Here is a 16304-nt window from a genome sequence, read left to right as displayed (position 1 = left end):
TACTTCCTTTGGCCTCCTTGTGCCTTAATGTGGCGTCACATGGAGGCCATCAGCCAGTGGCACTGTTGAGGTGTGAAGGAATCCCAGGTTGCTTTGATAGCAGCCGTCAGGGCATCTGCATCATTGGGTCTGGCGTCTCTTCCTCTTGACCATACTCCATAGAAAATTATGGGGTTAACACCAAGTAACACCATGGCTATGGAACCATCTTGTTGGCATTTTGAGCAGGTGCTAAGTCTTGCTGAGAAATGAAATCAGCATCTCCATGAAAGTTGTTGGCAGGAGAAGACATGAAGTGCTCAAAGATTTCCTGGTAGATAGCTGTATGGACTGTGGATTTCAGAAAACACAGTGGACCAACACCAGCAGATGAATGGCACTGTGGAAACTTCACACAACTTCAAGCAACATGGATCCTGTGTCTCTCAACTCTTCCATCAGACTCTGGGACATTGATTTCATAAAGGAATTGCAAACTTTACCTTCCTCTGAAAAGAGGACTTTGGACCACTGAGAAACAATCCAGTTATTTTTCTCCTCAGCCCAGGTAGATGCTTCTGACATTGTCTCTGATTCAGGAATGGCTTGACACGAGGAATGCAACATTTGTAACCCATATATAGGATTTGTCTTATAGTGGCTTTTGATGTACTGACTCCAGCCTCAGTCCACTCCTTGTGAACCAAATTCTTGACTGGACTTGTCTTGGCAATAATCTAAAGACTGCCCCGTTGCAGATGCACCTTTTCCTATGATACTTTTTCCTTCCACTCAACTTTATGAATATGCTTGGATACAGAACTTTGTGAACAAACAGCTTCTTAGGCAAATACCTTTTGTACTTTGCAATCTTGTGGAGGGTGTCAATGACTGTCTTCTAGACATCTGTCAAGTCAGCAGTCTTCCCCATTATATAGGCCATGATATAGCAACTGCATATTTTGTATACATTGAAAATGCTTTTTTCAAAATGTATTTATGTAATATTCTAATTCTCGGAGATCATCTGTAAAGCATAATCATCAAAATTACAACAAATAAAAGCTTGAAATTGTCCACTCCATGTGTACTGAATCTATATAATATATTAGTTGAGTTTTTTTTAAATGAGGCACAAAAATATGAAATCTTTTCACAGTTTTCTTTTTTTAATGGACTTGTAACATAGATTGTGGAAAAAATGGTGGATGAAGTCCCAGTATTATTCCAACAGAGCACTGACAGCAATTGTACAGTCAAAATCTATGAGACAGAAGAGAAAGGTTTTGATACACAATTGTTCAACAGATTTGAGGACAGGGAACGGACAGGAAACCAGAACCTCATTCGCGTTGTGTCCAGACATCAGCCACATCCAAAAACACCTCAAAAGGTTTTAATCACTTTGTTGTTCTCCCTGGTTACAAAGACATAGAGAGGAACAACAAATGTGCTTCAAAAGCGTTTCAGATGCTCACAAGGGAAAACCACAAAACATAAAAGGGTAAAAACAGTACTTTTTTTTTCTCAAAAAGAAAGTTTAACAGGTCAAAGAAACAAAAGAAACAAAATCACAAACACACAAGCAAACACAGTAGAAGCCTTATCTCCAGTTGAGTTTGTGTCTCTGATTTACTTCCCTTGTGTTGCTCCTGGCCGACGGTTATCAAAGAGCTTCTTTTATAAGTGCCAGGATCAAGCCACTGCTGTGACTGCTTGGCATCCACTGAGATGGTTTGAAGATGGCTAGGCAGTGGTGGGGGTGGGGTTGTGAAGACATGGAAGACAGGCCAAAGGAACTCAAAACTGCGGGTAGTGAATGAAGGGAGCTGTATATTTGTGTGTTTAAAGGAAAATCGGTTCAGACGGTGAAGATTCCCTCAGCTCATCAAGAGAATCTTGTAAGTCTTTGTTTGTGTGTTGACAGAAAGAAATAAAATAAAGAAGGAATTTTTAGTCGAAAAAGGAACCGTTTTACCATGTATGTGCTGTGAAAATTAATATGTATTTGCTTAAAGCTGTTTCTGCCTCAGCAATGTCTTGCTGACACACATTATAGGCCAAAGAAACTCAAATGCAGGTGAATGCAGACAGTGAAGGACATAACTCCGGAGAAAAAGTGCAACACTTTACCACACACAGGCATAAAACACCCTGAGGCTGTATTTCTTTGCCACTGTAGAAGCCATGGTTCCGTCAAGCCTGACATCTGACCTGTTTACTCAAGCCTGCGACTGCATTGTAAATGTACAAAATTATTGTGACTGTGCAAAGCAAAGCAAAGCTCAAAGTCCAAAAGGAGAGTCAGCCCGCTGTGCCTGCATCTTAGGGAGCTTGCATAGTAAATCTTGACAGCAAAGTTTTTATGACATGCTGTCACCATTTTCTTCTATAATGGCACATGTGTTGAATCACCCTAACAACTTGAACTCTATGGCAATCAGCTAATTAGAGCTGCATGCTCTCTATGCAAGATTAGGAAATATTTACTAGCTGATTACACAGACAAGACTTAGAGGCAGGATAGACACTATTAAATTAAAATGTTTAGAGGCAGCACGAGAACAAGGCTTCATTTTCAGAGTCTGTTTATTTATTGTCTTGTTTCGCTTGTTTTTTTTTTGCTCGACTGAGCAGCCTGGCTGTAGGGCAAACTCTTGTTTAACTCTTCATCCTCCAGTCTGTAAAATAAAGTAAGTAAGAAACTGCAGACTTGCTCTTTTGACCCCCACTGCTAAAGGACTGAATATTATATCCAAGAATCCTAATGAATGCGGTAATGTGATGTATTATGTGTGTGCGTGATTCATGTGTGCTCTGCCTCAGTCTGCCTCGCCTGCAGCGAGTAAGTTGTGCCTTCACTCAGTCTTGACTCTTCTCCCCTCAGGCACCCAAATGATGGGATGACCTTTCCACCTCGGCGGGGACTGGGATGTCACACACAGCATGAAATGAAAACTCATCACCTTGCTAAACTCTTCACATCACTCTTTGCTCTTCTTCCCCCATTCTCCTGATTTGTATTCTGCTGCTCATGAAAGGTCTGACTTCTATATTCTTAGGATATGTTACATGTACAGTATTTATTGCCTGTGCTTTTAGCTGTAGAAGTAAGCTCTATAGAAAGAAATAGCAGCCAGAATATTGTGTGTTATTTCACAACGGCTCATTAGTCTGTGTTTGGTGAAAATTCTTAGAGTTAACATTTGCATTTAAATTGTGATATTAAAGATGTTTATTTAATCAATATTTGTCCCGACCTTGAAGCTGCAAACCACAGTTTGAGTTCAGACAAGTGTCTCTGTGTTCCGTCTTGTTCCTAGCAATGGATGACTTTTGAAAAAGAAAAAAAAGAATTGAGTATGGAGAGAGGAGGATCAAGCATTTCTTGAGGTTTTATACAGGTGTGTTGGTAGATTTAACGATGAAATTCCTCGTGCTGCAACTATCAGCCACTTTAATCGACTTAAATGTCCATAACTCACCCAGTCTCAGTGGTATTCAAAATCAAATAATAACATAAACAAAGTAATAACAACTCATCTCACATGGAGCATGAACTTTGCATTCCCACTCAGTTTTAACAATTGCATTCATAAAGGAAGAAGACAAGATTTCTTTTAATTTGTATGAGTAATATGTATTAAAGAACAACATAAAAATGTAATACTTTACTCAAGGTTACAGAGAAAATGTTAGGCGTTACTAATGGACAAATTAAAGACACAAAGAATACACATCTCTCGTGACAAATGAAGAATGATCAGCATTGATGTTGTTGTGGATGTTGTAGTACTCCATAATTTGAGCTAGTGTGATCATGTCGGTGTTGAACAAACACAAACCAAGAGTGAAGCCTTGAGGAATCCCACTTGTGATGTTTGTTCGCTTTGGTTTATATAACTACCAAATAACACAAAGTAGTCCTCCTCTGTCAAACCCTTCTAACCTTTCTAATGCATTCTCAGTGTTGTGGTGTGGTCAGATCACGTTCATCAAAAATGTTGCTTAGATAATGGCTTGTAATTACTTGTACATGTTGAGGGTTGGATGAGGCTCTAAAGTGTTGTCCACGCAGCTGCTGTTATGTGTATATAAATAATTTAGTCTTGCCTTCACACAGAAACCTTTTTTAAGAGTTACAAAATGATAGCTCTCAGTAACTGGTGCCAAAAGGAAACAGTATTGAAGTCTGGAATGCCAACCTTGCATTTCATGTGAATATGCAAGAATGATGTTATAGCCCCATTTACACACATTGTTTAAAGGGAAACACTTATTCTTGTTACAGCTCACACACTGATGTGCAAAACCTAAAACACATTTAACTCTGTTTTTCTTCATGATTAATGTGAGTGATTTATACAGAGGATGACCAAAAAACTAATTTACCAACCGCTACACAACACCAAAGCTTCAGACTATTAAGAATATGTATTTATCAAAATGGACACACTTCAGAAGATGGAGTTCATAACAACATCTATCTGAGTTTTTTCACACTTGTGAGGTGAACAATTTGTCTAGACAAATAAAAGAGGTCCACATATAAGTGAAATCACAGTAAATGTAGGGAAATAGATTATCTCTGATGTGTGCAGTGTACTGGAACATGTTACAGTAAAGTTAACAATCCATGCTTCCACTCACTCTTCTCTCAGGTGTTTCACTCTCTCTGAATTTCTGTTATAGTTAGCAGCACTCAGTAATGTTTCCTTATTTTTACCCAATAATTCTTAAGGATCTGTTATCGAGAGGGATATGATGAATTTCATCAAAACCTTGCATGACTTCATGGTACATGACATGGTTAATTGACGTTGCACAAATGTAATTCGAAAAAGATGGTGTTCTAATTTTAATGCATGTTCTCTCTCTACCTCAAGTCTTCGTCTACCAGTTCATCTACCGCTTAGCTGTTCTTTTCTTCAAACTCCTTCCACTGTTGTTGGTGAACCCACCTGCTGCCAGTTTTATGGTCCTTTTATCTGACTCATGCAAGATCTTAATTGTTTAGACACCTGATACTTGCTTGAACTAACTTGCTTAGCAAGGCTGTGGTCTGTGCTTTGAAAATGCAAAACTGAAACACAGTATTTTTGTGCTCTAAAAAAGCAGTGTGTAGTGTTGTGCAAAAGTGTGAGTCTGATTTTGTGCTTAAAGCTGCAGGAATCTGGGCTGATGTTTCACTAACTGTAAGCATTCTTACGAAACTGTAATGTGAACAGACAGACATCAATCTTTTCTCTTCATGTTTCTACACAAACATCTCTTTCTGCTGAGATGTGATAGCAAAGCTGATTCAGAGATAAGGAACAGAAAACCTTCTTTATGTAACAAGATTTGTTTAATTTTTAATGTTCTTTGAGAACAGATTGGTTAGATGGTACCTCTTCAAGCTTTGATCTTTTATCGGGAAACCTATCCTAAGCAGAATGGAGTGAACAGCTATTTGACACTAAAAACAGAGAATTTAACCTGAAGTTATTCTACTAATCCACAGATTCTGCTTTGTATTACAGGCACCATGTTTACACTATTCATACATGCTGCTTTTTATTGATTTGTGTTGCCTTTATATTTCCTGGTGCCCCAGAGGACCAATATTTCAGAAAACACTGTGGAAAAACATAAAAAAGAGGGCTCAACAGCCAAAAACAAACGCCAAATAAACCAAGATGTGATACTTCACAAAACATAACCAAACTCTAAATTACCAGTTACCTTTGCGTTGTAAGATGAAATTCTTTCTGATTCATTGCTTTGTTTCATTTTCCTCTTTCTATGTTTGCACACTTACAGGGCTATTCTTATACTTAAACTCTAGAAAACTTTTTTTTTTGTAGATTATGCAAAAAAAATAAAAAATGATGAATGCATTGCCTTGTTGAGATATTAATAATAAAATCACTAACTTATAAGCCAGTAATTGCATCTCTTTTTTAGCTCCCCTCCAGTACCACTGCACAAGAATGCTAAAAGGTCAAGGCTATACGGGTAACAGATGCATAATGAAACCACCCCATATTTCATTGCAATCGTATTGAGTCTGCAGGAGAAAATCATGAACTGTGTGTGTGTGTGTGTGTGTGTGTGTGTGTGTGTGTGTGTGCGTGTGTGTGTGTGTGTGCGTGTGTGGTAGGGGGTGCGCACATACTGGTGCATTGTGCAGATGTTTTGCAGGCAGAAGCAATGAAGCTGCTGTTTAAGCATTTCATCATCAACAAAATGCACTAATGCAGCAAATCTAAACTGTATTTACATATTTATCTATCCTTTATTTTACAAAGAAATATAATTTCTGTGACTTAACATCCTGAGCTCTTCCATTGCATAAAATGCAAAAGCTCTTGTTTTTTTTTTTTTATTATTTGGATTTCTCACAAAATCATCCACTTTCCTTACCAATCAATCCCCATCAAACCCCACACCCCTCAGCCCTGCCTGTTTTGGTGTGAAAGGTCTTCTCTGTTATGCAAAGAAAATCCATGAAAATCCATGAATCCATATTATCTTCAACACTGAGCGTCTTTCTGATGAACTCTAAAGAAGTTTACGTCCTTAAGCTACAATGTCACCCATCTCAGTTGTGCACCATGAAACCATCAAGGAGATGGAAGGAATACAAAACATGATTCATATGAAAATCATTATTATGGATCTGGAAGAAGGGTTGCTACATCATGAAATTAGTGTTTTGAAACTATCTTAAATGTTGTATCCCTACAAGTAAACTCACAATTTCTCAGAAATCTTTCAAAATTGCTGAGCGAAACACTGTATACATAGACTGCATGCTCATTTTGCAGTTGTAAGAGCTTTGATTACAGCCTCTACAAATGTAGGTGTGTCCACCAGCTTCTCCATCTCCCCCTTACGAGTGGGTGCTGACCTTGACCTTGAACACTGCTTTATTTTATATATTTTTTTCCTATTTGTAGCATGGCTGAGCATTTCTTTTTCTCAAATCTCTCCAGATGCAAGAGTGAGCCGACCACCTGACATCACACCTGGAAACAAAAAAACATCCATAATTTCTCCCATGAGATTAGGATAGAGCAAGGCAGAGAGAGATTGAGAGGTGGAGTGTAAAGGGAAGCAACCCAAAATGCAGAGGTACCCTCCCCCTGTACGGCATGGCAGTTAATTTAAATTCTGCAAGGAGACAACCCATAAATCACCTCCATTCTGACTAATGGCTTCTGCACTGAGGGAAAACTCTTGCTTCTCCACCTGGAGACATTGTGCACTGCAAAAAAGCAAAAGGAAAAATCCAGGCTATTGAGTTAGTGTGCATGCTTTGTGTGTGTGTGCGGGGGGGGGTGCGTGTGTGCGTATGTGTGTATGTGTGTATAAATATATATACAGAATGTATGAGTGCTTCACTCAGACAGACAGGTTCTGAAAGAGTCAGCACCACCACTAACCTCTCTGCACATGAGCAGCTTTCACTGGAGGCAGAAATCCCCCTGTGTTTGCCCATAATTAGCCTCCATAACTGCAACTGTCTGACGTCAGAGGACTTGAAACTCACCTTGGACTGGATTCCAAATAAAGCAAAAAAATATTAATTAATCTTATGTTGGTGCACATATGCTGTTCACTCAGATTTCTGAGTGTGTCATGAGGCATAATAGCTTTCTATGTTTATTTTGGGTTTTTGGGGGGCTTTGCTAAACTCTTTTAATTGTTGCACAACACTTATTTTATTTTATTTCGCTGCAGGTGTGGGATTCCAGCTGTTTTGATTGCTAATATTAGAAACACTCTGGGTTTATTTGGAGCAGAACCCATAAAGGATAACTAATATAAATAAATTGTAATTTTATTTTTTGGCATTATTTGTACGGTCATCAGCACTATTTGAACAATTTACGTGAACTTGTTGTCAACTGAAAGAATGAAAATAACAGTAAATAAAGGATGATGCACTTTTTTTGCTTAAGACTGAAGAGTTTAGTTGACTGCACCTTTCTTTTCTTTACCTTGCTATCAAATGAACATATTCAGGTGGAACAATTTTTATTTTACTAAAGATAGTGTAATAGTTTGAGGTTTGATTTCAACTGCAAAGTTCTTCATAGATAAGCATATTGTGCATCTAATAAAAAAAGTAAACATCTGTAGTTTGCAAGTCTGAAATAAAATTTGGTCCAGATCTCAAAAAAACCGAATGTGGGAACAAGGATGCTTATAAGGGGCATTGCGGGACACATTGGCATGACGTCGTACATTTTAATTTATCACAGATCTTACATTACATTAATTAATCTCTGCTTTGCCTGTTAGTGCACAACAATGAAAAAGAGAAAAAAAAAACTTTTTTGAAGTTTAACAAAACTGTTTCGCAGAACAAACTTTACAAGCTTTTAAATTTTAACACTGTTAATCTCAGCTGCTGTTTGTCTGTCTCTCAGTCATCTTTGGGTTTGAGTAAAAATGAGTCCATAGATCAGCAGGTGGCTTTTTCAGGTGTGCGTTTGTTGTGCGACTCACTTTTACAGTTATTAAGGTGATGACCAGACAACCACCATAGAATTCTCCCTAGGATGCCATTTTTGTGCAGTCTCTTTCTTATTGCTGAATCATGAACACTCACCTTAACTGAGGCAATTGTTGTCTGCTGTGCTGTAGATGTCATTTTTTTTTTTTTTGTGACCTTCTGGATGTATCATCAATGCAGTCTTGGAAGTAATTTTGGTAGGCCAGTCACCCCTGGGATGGTTGACCATTATTCCATGTTTTCTCCATTTGTTGATAATTGCTTTCACTGTGGTTTGGAGCCTTAAAAATGGCTTTGTAACCTGTTCCAGACAGATAGATGTTAATGACAGTTTCTTATCTGCACTTAACTTCTGTTGTTTATGGCTTGATGTGTTTCCTTTTGAGATTTTTTAGCTTATTTCATGTTGTCAGAGAGGTTCTACATGTCTTGTAATCAGGCCTCAGTGTGACTAGTGAAATAGATCTTACCTTGTCAAAACTGTGTTTGGGGGCAATTACTTTTTTTATATGACTATGTTGCTCTATATAGCTTTTTTCCCTTAATAAATTCAATTATCATTTGAAAACTGCCCTTTGAAATCATTCTGTTGATCTTAGTGTGTGATTTAATAACATTTGTTTGAAGATGTGTGACAAAAAGAGGGCAAATACTTTTTTACAGCACTACATGTTGCTTGTATCTGATGCATAGAAAGCCAGTTGAGGCATTATTTAATTTAAATTGCATATGTGTTTTACATCTTTAAAACAAAAGGCAGATTAAATATTGTGTGACAGGAGAAACGGTTATAAAATTAATGTTTGAAATCCAGAACGAAATCTTTTGTCTTTCTTCCTCCTTTCTAAGCTTTATGCATTCAGGATAACATTAAGACAATGCTAACATGTCTGCATCTTTTTGCAGTTACTCAGGTGGCTTTTGATGCCCAGCAACAATTTTGGGATTGGGAGTGTTCTGGTCAGGGCTACAGCACAGACTGTGGATAGTGTGTGACTTTGTGCCCCTAATCATTTGCCTGCATCAGTAATTTAGCTCATTCTTGACATTATCTGACCTTTGCTCTGTGCTGACAGACAGAACCCCTGAAGGCCCTGTTTGCTTCTTTGTTGCCCCCTCATCACCTATCATCACACATGCATGCATCCAGTTATATGAATGGGAAAAAACACAACCATGGTCTTTACAAGCCAATTTGATAAACAGTTTATTACACTCCACATTCAGATATCCACTCCGTAGATGAAAATTAATTCATCAGTTTCTGACATATTATTGGTTACACTTTGTAGGTCTTAAGTTTATACTTTCCAAATAAAATAAGGCTATATTTTGCAAAGTGAATAACTGAATAAATGACTTCAGTCAGCTCTGATTCTTCTTCCCCCCCCGTGACACAGATGACCTCTAGCTGTGATTAGGCCTTTTCAACCTTTTTGTAGTTCATATATATGTTTTAAACTCCCCAATATGCTTTACTTCTCCCACCTTGCCCCTCGGTCTATTCACCTTCTGTTTTCCTATTTAACCTCCTCTCCTGGACTGCGTCTCGCACAGGCAGGCAAGCAGGCTTCCTGCTGGTAAGAGTTTTGGGGGAATATTTAAAGCTGCAAGGTTCGACACAGATCACCAAGCTGTGGGAGAAAGTTCCAGTTCTCTGCACCACAAAAGTCACAACTTCCCTGATGCTTAGGTTTCCAGCTGTGGAGGGAGAAAATTTAGTGCAAGTAAAGCTTAAAACACCGTAAGCACAAACACTCTCAATTTGCTACACTGAAAGAAAATGTTCCACAAAAATTCTGATAATGAAGTTATAGTGAAGTGTAAAATACTTCCTTCAAAATTAAAGCAGAAAAAATATTATTATTGTTTGGTTTACAGACACTTCTGGTGATTCAAAGATGTGAAATTTTATAACTCCTTACCCTTTCATACAAAGGTAGAGACTTCTGGCACTTCATAGTCTTATAATTCTTTAATTTTCACAGTATGTTTTGTTATTCATTCATAAACTTCAAGTCTACTCACCATCCATTCATCGGGCCATATTCTTCTGCTTGTTACAGGTCAAGTCATGGGTTCAACAGGTCCAGGAGGAACACAGGCATTCTCCAGGCATCTCCTGGGGCATATCCAGGCATCCCCATGCCACAAGGAATAAGACTGTCCAGCATATTCTAGGTCTGCCCTGGGTCTCTTAACATTTCGTTCCATTCTTTGCCATTTCTTCCTTTGCTTATACTTCATACCTGGTAAACAATTCTAAACCCATGTACTTAAAAACAGCATATTGGTTGATTCCTTGATGTAAAGATTAACAGATGACTTTTTGTACCATGGACCAGTTTCTAGGTTACGTTCAGAGGATAGTAAATACTTAGAAAATGACAGACAAAAGAGATGGAGCCAAAAGACACTTTTAAAATATAATACCGTTTTATCTGGTTAACAAGCATTTAGTGTTACTAACCAGAGAATAAAATAGCCTTTGAACAGCTTTCAGCATTTAAAAGTTCATCCACTGTATTAAATGAATTTCTAACTCTTTCAACTCAAAATAGGGTATAAAATAGGGTATTTAATGAATATAACTACATAAATTAACTTGTTCTGTCAAATTCTGAGTATGTTCCTTTGATATTAGTATTAGAACTTAGTGTTGTTTTGAGGTTTTCTGCTGTAAGTTCCATACTTCAGTCAAATTGTCAAAAGTCATGTCATTGTCAGAGCACTCTTGTAGGTCAGTGTCATAATCCTCCTGTGTTAGTTATGAGTTTAAGTTTCTTGTTGGTTTCTCTGCACTTCCCTAGTTATGTTCTTCAGTTGCTGTTATTTTCAGTTCATTCATATTAGGCCAGGTTTATGACTTATTCTTTTGTTTAGATATGTATGTTCTTTAGCTTATTCCATTGTAAACTTATTCTTAGATTCCTGTGCATTTTGAGGTCTGTTTAGATTATCTGCTCATCTGTGTTAATTAGCTTTCATCCTTCAGATGCCTGCTTTTTCTCTCTCATCAGCAGGTCCTTATTTCCCTTGATTTGCTCCTATTGTTCTTTTGTTCATTATCCACCGTGCCTCAGTATTTATACTCTCTGGTTTTCATTGCTCTCAACTGGTTCCTTCTGTTAGCTACCTAATCCATGTCTTTAACCCTGCCTGCATGCCAAATCCTGCTTCAACCTGTAAGTCATTGACTATTATAACCAGCCTTAAAGGACAATCAGGTAGAGACTGTGGGGCTTTAACAAACTGACCAGTGTTGAGTTTCTTGATAAAGGAGAGGTTTGGTCAGGAAAATAAGATAATGGGTTCTGGATTGGCTCACCATCTCGTTAGGAAGAATTCAAGGCTCCAACAGGTTTCCAGGACTCCCATAAAAACATTGCCTGTATAAAGCAGAGCTGGTGCTAACATTCCAAATTTCCATAGGATATCACAATCACTAAAACATACCACTGAACCACAAAGGTAACAGGACATATTACTACTCTCATTATTTCCTGCACTGTACAACAGTTTTCAGTTTTAAATGAGGTTTTGCAAGAAAATAAATCACTAAACAAGGCAAATAGAACACTTTTACTTCATGTGATTTTCATGTCCAGTTAGTGAACCATAAGCACAACATTCTCTTCTTTTTCCCACCCCTGCCCATGATCAACATCTCAACATTCAGAATGTCAGTCCAATTAAAGGCAAAACAAAATACCACATGCAAAATAGAATACCGTCGTTTGTGGCAATTTCTGGACCCATGTGCAAGAGAACTCTCAGGAGACTATGGTAAAGGTTTAACAAGTTTATTGAAAGAAATGTAGATGGCAAGACTCGAAGGGGTCTCTGATGGCACTAAACGGGAGGTCACTGTGAAGGAGAGATGAGTGTAGGAATTAAATGGTATATCTTTAAAAAATGGGTAGATATAAATTGGTCTTACTTATGTTGAACAGTGGGAGCCAGAGGGTGTGAGCAGAGTCTGGGTTGTAGGTTTGTGTGGTAGAGGTAGCTGAAGGTTCTGAAGAAGGGTTGAGCTAGTTGTTGCAGGTCATGGAGAAAGATTTCCAAGTGGCTATGGCACAGACAGAACTGAATGGTGAAACCAGGAGGTGACCAGAAGAGATCTCAGGGAGGTAACCTAAGGAGAAGGTAAAAGGGATAGGGCAAGCTTAAGCTAAGGCACACTATGAAAAAACAGTAAGAAAATACTCAGAGGGCTAGAACCACTTAGGTTGACACTCAGGCACTGAATGACCGGCAGCCAGCTCCTCTTCAGCTCCAGGAACAGGCGTGCAGAATCACACTACTCAGCAACAAGATTTTGTCAAAAGATATTTTTTCGTTGCTTCTTCTCCTCAAAGTCTGGGTCGCTGCATCACACAATGTTCCCCAGATATTAGTTTGAAACAGTTTTAATCACTAGAAATTCTTTGATTTTGTTTTCATAGCAGCTCATTGGCTCGACTCCGTTTCTCAGACTTAGTGCAGTTGGACTTAATCTGTCTGACTTATCAGAAGTATACAGTTCTCAATGCAGCCAATTACAACACTAAAATATTTAAGATATATCTAAAATTTCCACCTCATGAGCACTGCAGTTGTTTCATGTCATTTATACGCAGGTATGCGCTACTACTAAAAATTCAATTTAACTGGGACTCAAATGTGACTGCAATGACCCAATAAGAGCATTTTTATTCTCATGCCATGTCAATGCCCTCTGCATTGACATTCACTCACTTCAACATGCTGGAAGCTTAAAACTGAAAAGAAACTGACATCTGTACCAACTTATTTATCTACTCAACAAATGTGTGATTATTTTGAGCCAGTCTGAGAATTTGTCCTTACTAGCAGAAATTTATAAAATGTGATAGTGTAGTCAAAGTAAAATCAACATACCTAAGCCCTACCCAGAAGAACACAGTTAATTCCACACCCTAATTTCTTCATGTTCAGACCCACAGAACACATGCATTTTAACAGGTCTCTACTCTGCAATTGGGTCTTTCCCAGCATCATCTTAATGAACTTTATGAGGGTCAGTCAGAGAAGACACAATTCAAGGTCATCCTTGACTCATTGCCCCCAGATTGTTCTCATCATAAACTCTTTCCTTTTTTTCCAACAGCTTTTTGCTTCTAGTGAGAATTCCTTCTCTTTTGTCTGAAACCACAGTCCTGTAGTCCAATATCATTAGCCCCCATGAATGGAAGGCTCACTGTGTGAATCCATTTAGAAGGCTTCTCTGCGGCTCCTTCTCTGTAATCTCTCTAACCCTGTGGGATTAATCACCTATAGAGAACAGAAATCGAGCCATTTAATCACTAAAAGATGCGACAAAAACGCTGCAACTCTGGGGTATAGTGGGAAATTATTGGCCAATTCAAATTCATTGGACAGAGCGGAGCAAAATAGTTACAGAAAACAGTTCTGTAAAGCACTTTAATAAGGCAACCATTCCATTTATTTGTGCTTTGTATTCACAGATAGAAAGGATTATTTTTATTTTTTTTATTTGTTTGGAAAACTACCCCCTAAAGCAAAGCAATTCACAAAGCAAATTAATGATTAAGCATAAAATGACTCTGACAATGAGTTTGACCGTGACAACCTTGTCAAGCCTGACAAATAAACAAATATCCTCTAGGAGTAAATCATGTTTAGTGCCATTCATTTTCAGCTTCTTGTTTAACAGATGTATTTGCAAAAGGAGGACAGGCTTCACTGAGAAGTATTGTAGCACTTAGAATTTGTTGATGCCTCCATGAGCCCATAATGAGGAGAAATGAGGGTCGCCCGGTGATGTTAACCCACTAATAAAATCCGCCTTCTTTCAAAGTGTGTTAGAAAACCACAATTACCCCCCTGACATTTTTTTACTGCATGATTTATGAACTGAATATTGCATCCTTCTGCTAACCCTCATTCTGGCTGTGGAGTAATAAAGGGAAATAAGGGGCAGTATTGATCTGCTAAAAAGTAAGCTTTGATATACCACAGATCCTTAGAGGGGAGGGGAGGAGAGAAGAGCTCATCAGCAGAGGAGTTCTTCTCTCACACAAACCTCCTCCATGAATCCCCTGGTCATCTGGACACCCACCACGTGTGAACAAGCTTTCAGCTCACATCATCCTCTCAACTTCCACTTATAATTGGCCATATGTGTCACCAGCACCCTGCTGCTGCTGCTGCTCCTGCTGCTTGGGGGAAGGAAAAGGAGATCACAGCTTTGACAAGGTGATTGTTGGATGAGGGTTGCTTTGACATGTCAGGTGAGCTTTAATTCAGCAAACACATCTGAACTTTTGATGCCTTACTGGACCAAAATTAGTATTATTTAACAGTACTGCTTTGGAGCTGTGGCAGTCCTGGCAGTGGAAGTTTCTATTTTCAGCACTACAGCTGTGCAACACTGAGGGTGTAAACTTTAAGCATTTATCCCTCACATTTGGGCTGTATAAAATGAGGTATTTATAATGTCTCCGGAGGACAATTTACAGTGGATCACCATAAGCTGAATACAAAATGGCCCAAAGCGTCTTGAGCCATGTGGCATTAAATGAGCATTCATTAACCTTTTCTTCAGCTGCAGCATTATTTAATTCAGTTACCTGAATTAAATAATGCATTTAGGCATTTAGGTATAGTGCTTAGATATATTACCCAGTAATGAACACTGAAATCAAACCCATGTTGAGCAAACCTCAAAACACAACCCAATTCTTTCTTTACCTCCAAAATTCATTGTCACTGATTTGGCCCAAATCATGTTTTTGGAGGTTAGGGTTTGGACGACTGTTTTTCTTCCCTGCTTCTAAATGGTAAATGCCACACCAGCCAGTGAAAATCATTAAATTATTGGCAGCAATAATTTACCTACTGGACACCTCCGGGAAAGTGGCAGCTAAGCAAAGTACAGGGCCATAGGTATATTCCATGGAGAGAGAAAACAGAGAAATTGGTGGACAACACTGAAGCCAATGCATAATTAGAAAGTAGTAGGATAAACAAACAGTGAGGAAAAGATGGCAGCATGTCCTCCAGCAGCTCAAGTCTATAGCAGCATAACTTTAAAGATAACCTAAGCTACTCAAATGATAAGTTTGATCAAAAAGGAAAGTTTTAAGCCTAGTCTTTAAAGAAAAAAGGATGTCTGCTTCAAGGACAAAAACTCGTAACTGGTTTTATGAGAGAGGAGCCTGATAGCTAAACATTCTGTCCCCATTCTACTTTTAAAAACTCTTTGAACCACCAGTTGACAAGCAGTCTGAGGCCAAGATGCTCAGGAGGAAACTTAAGGAACAGATCTCTAATATTTTTCTCTCATTGAAGCATTTTGAACAAAATTAAGGTTTTTTACTGAATTTTTGGGGGTTCCGTATAGTAAAGAATTAGTAATAGTACAGCCTTTGAAGCAACTATGATTTACTATTTGTTGGTTGTTACACTTCATAATCTATTGTTTTAGCATTCCCTGTTGCTGCTGTCACTTGAAGTCTCTCAGTTAAGCAATAAATTGCACCTCTTAAAGGTTTGTGTCAACTTTCTCTATCATAGGTTTTACCAGATGCAGATTCTTGTCCTCTTGCCACCCTGAATTGGACACAAAAACTACACCCCCCCTATGGCATGCAAATCAGACTGGATGCCACTGAAAGAAAAGCATGATATCTTGTCTTTATGTTTCTCGATTTGTATATGTTACATTTCTTTTCAAAGGATGAGAAGTTGTAATTCAGTGTCTAGTTGTAGAATCTCAAATCAAATATTGAATGTTTGAGGAACATATCCATATTTCTGTGACTACGTTGGTTTGAAT

At 38.3% G+C, this 16304-nt stretch overlaps 1 protein-coding gene across 1 annotated transcript in view; it reads left to right on the top strand.

Annotated features, from left to right (window-relative positions):
* The window catches only part of LOC124864169 (bryoporin-like), a 77957-nt gene that overhangs the window by 13159 nt on the left and 48494 nt on the right, over nucleotides 1-16304 (top strand). The gene's annotated exons all lie outside the window — the stretch shown is intronic.

Source organism: Girardinichthys multiradiatus, chromosome Y, assembly GCF_021462225.1.
Source record: "Girardinichthys multiradiatus isolate DD_20200921_A chromosome Y, DD_fGirMul_XY1, whole genome shotgun sequence".
NCBI classification, from domain to species: Eukaryota; Metazoa; Chordata; class Actinopteri; order Cyprinodontiformes; family Goodeidae; genus Girardinichthys; species Girardinichthys multiradiatus.
This window is presented reverse-complemented; position numbering and strand designations above follow the sequence as displayed.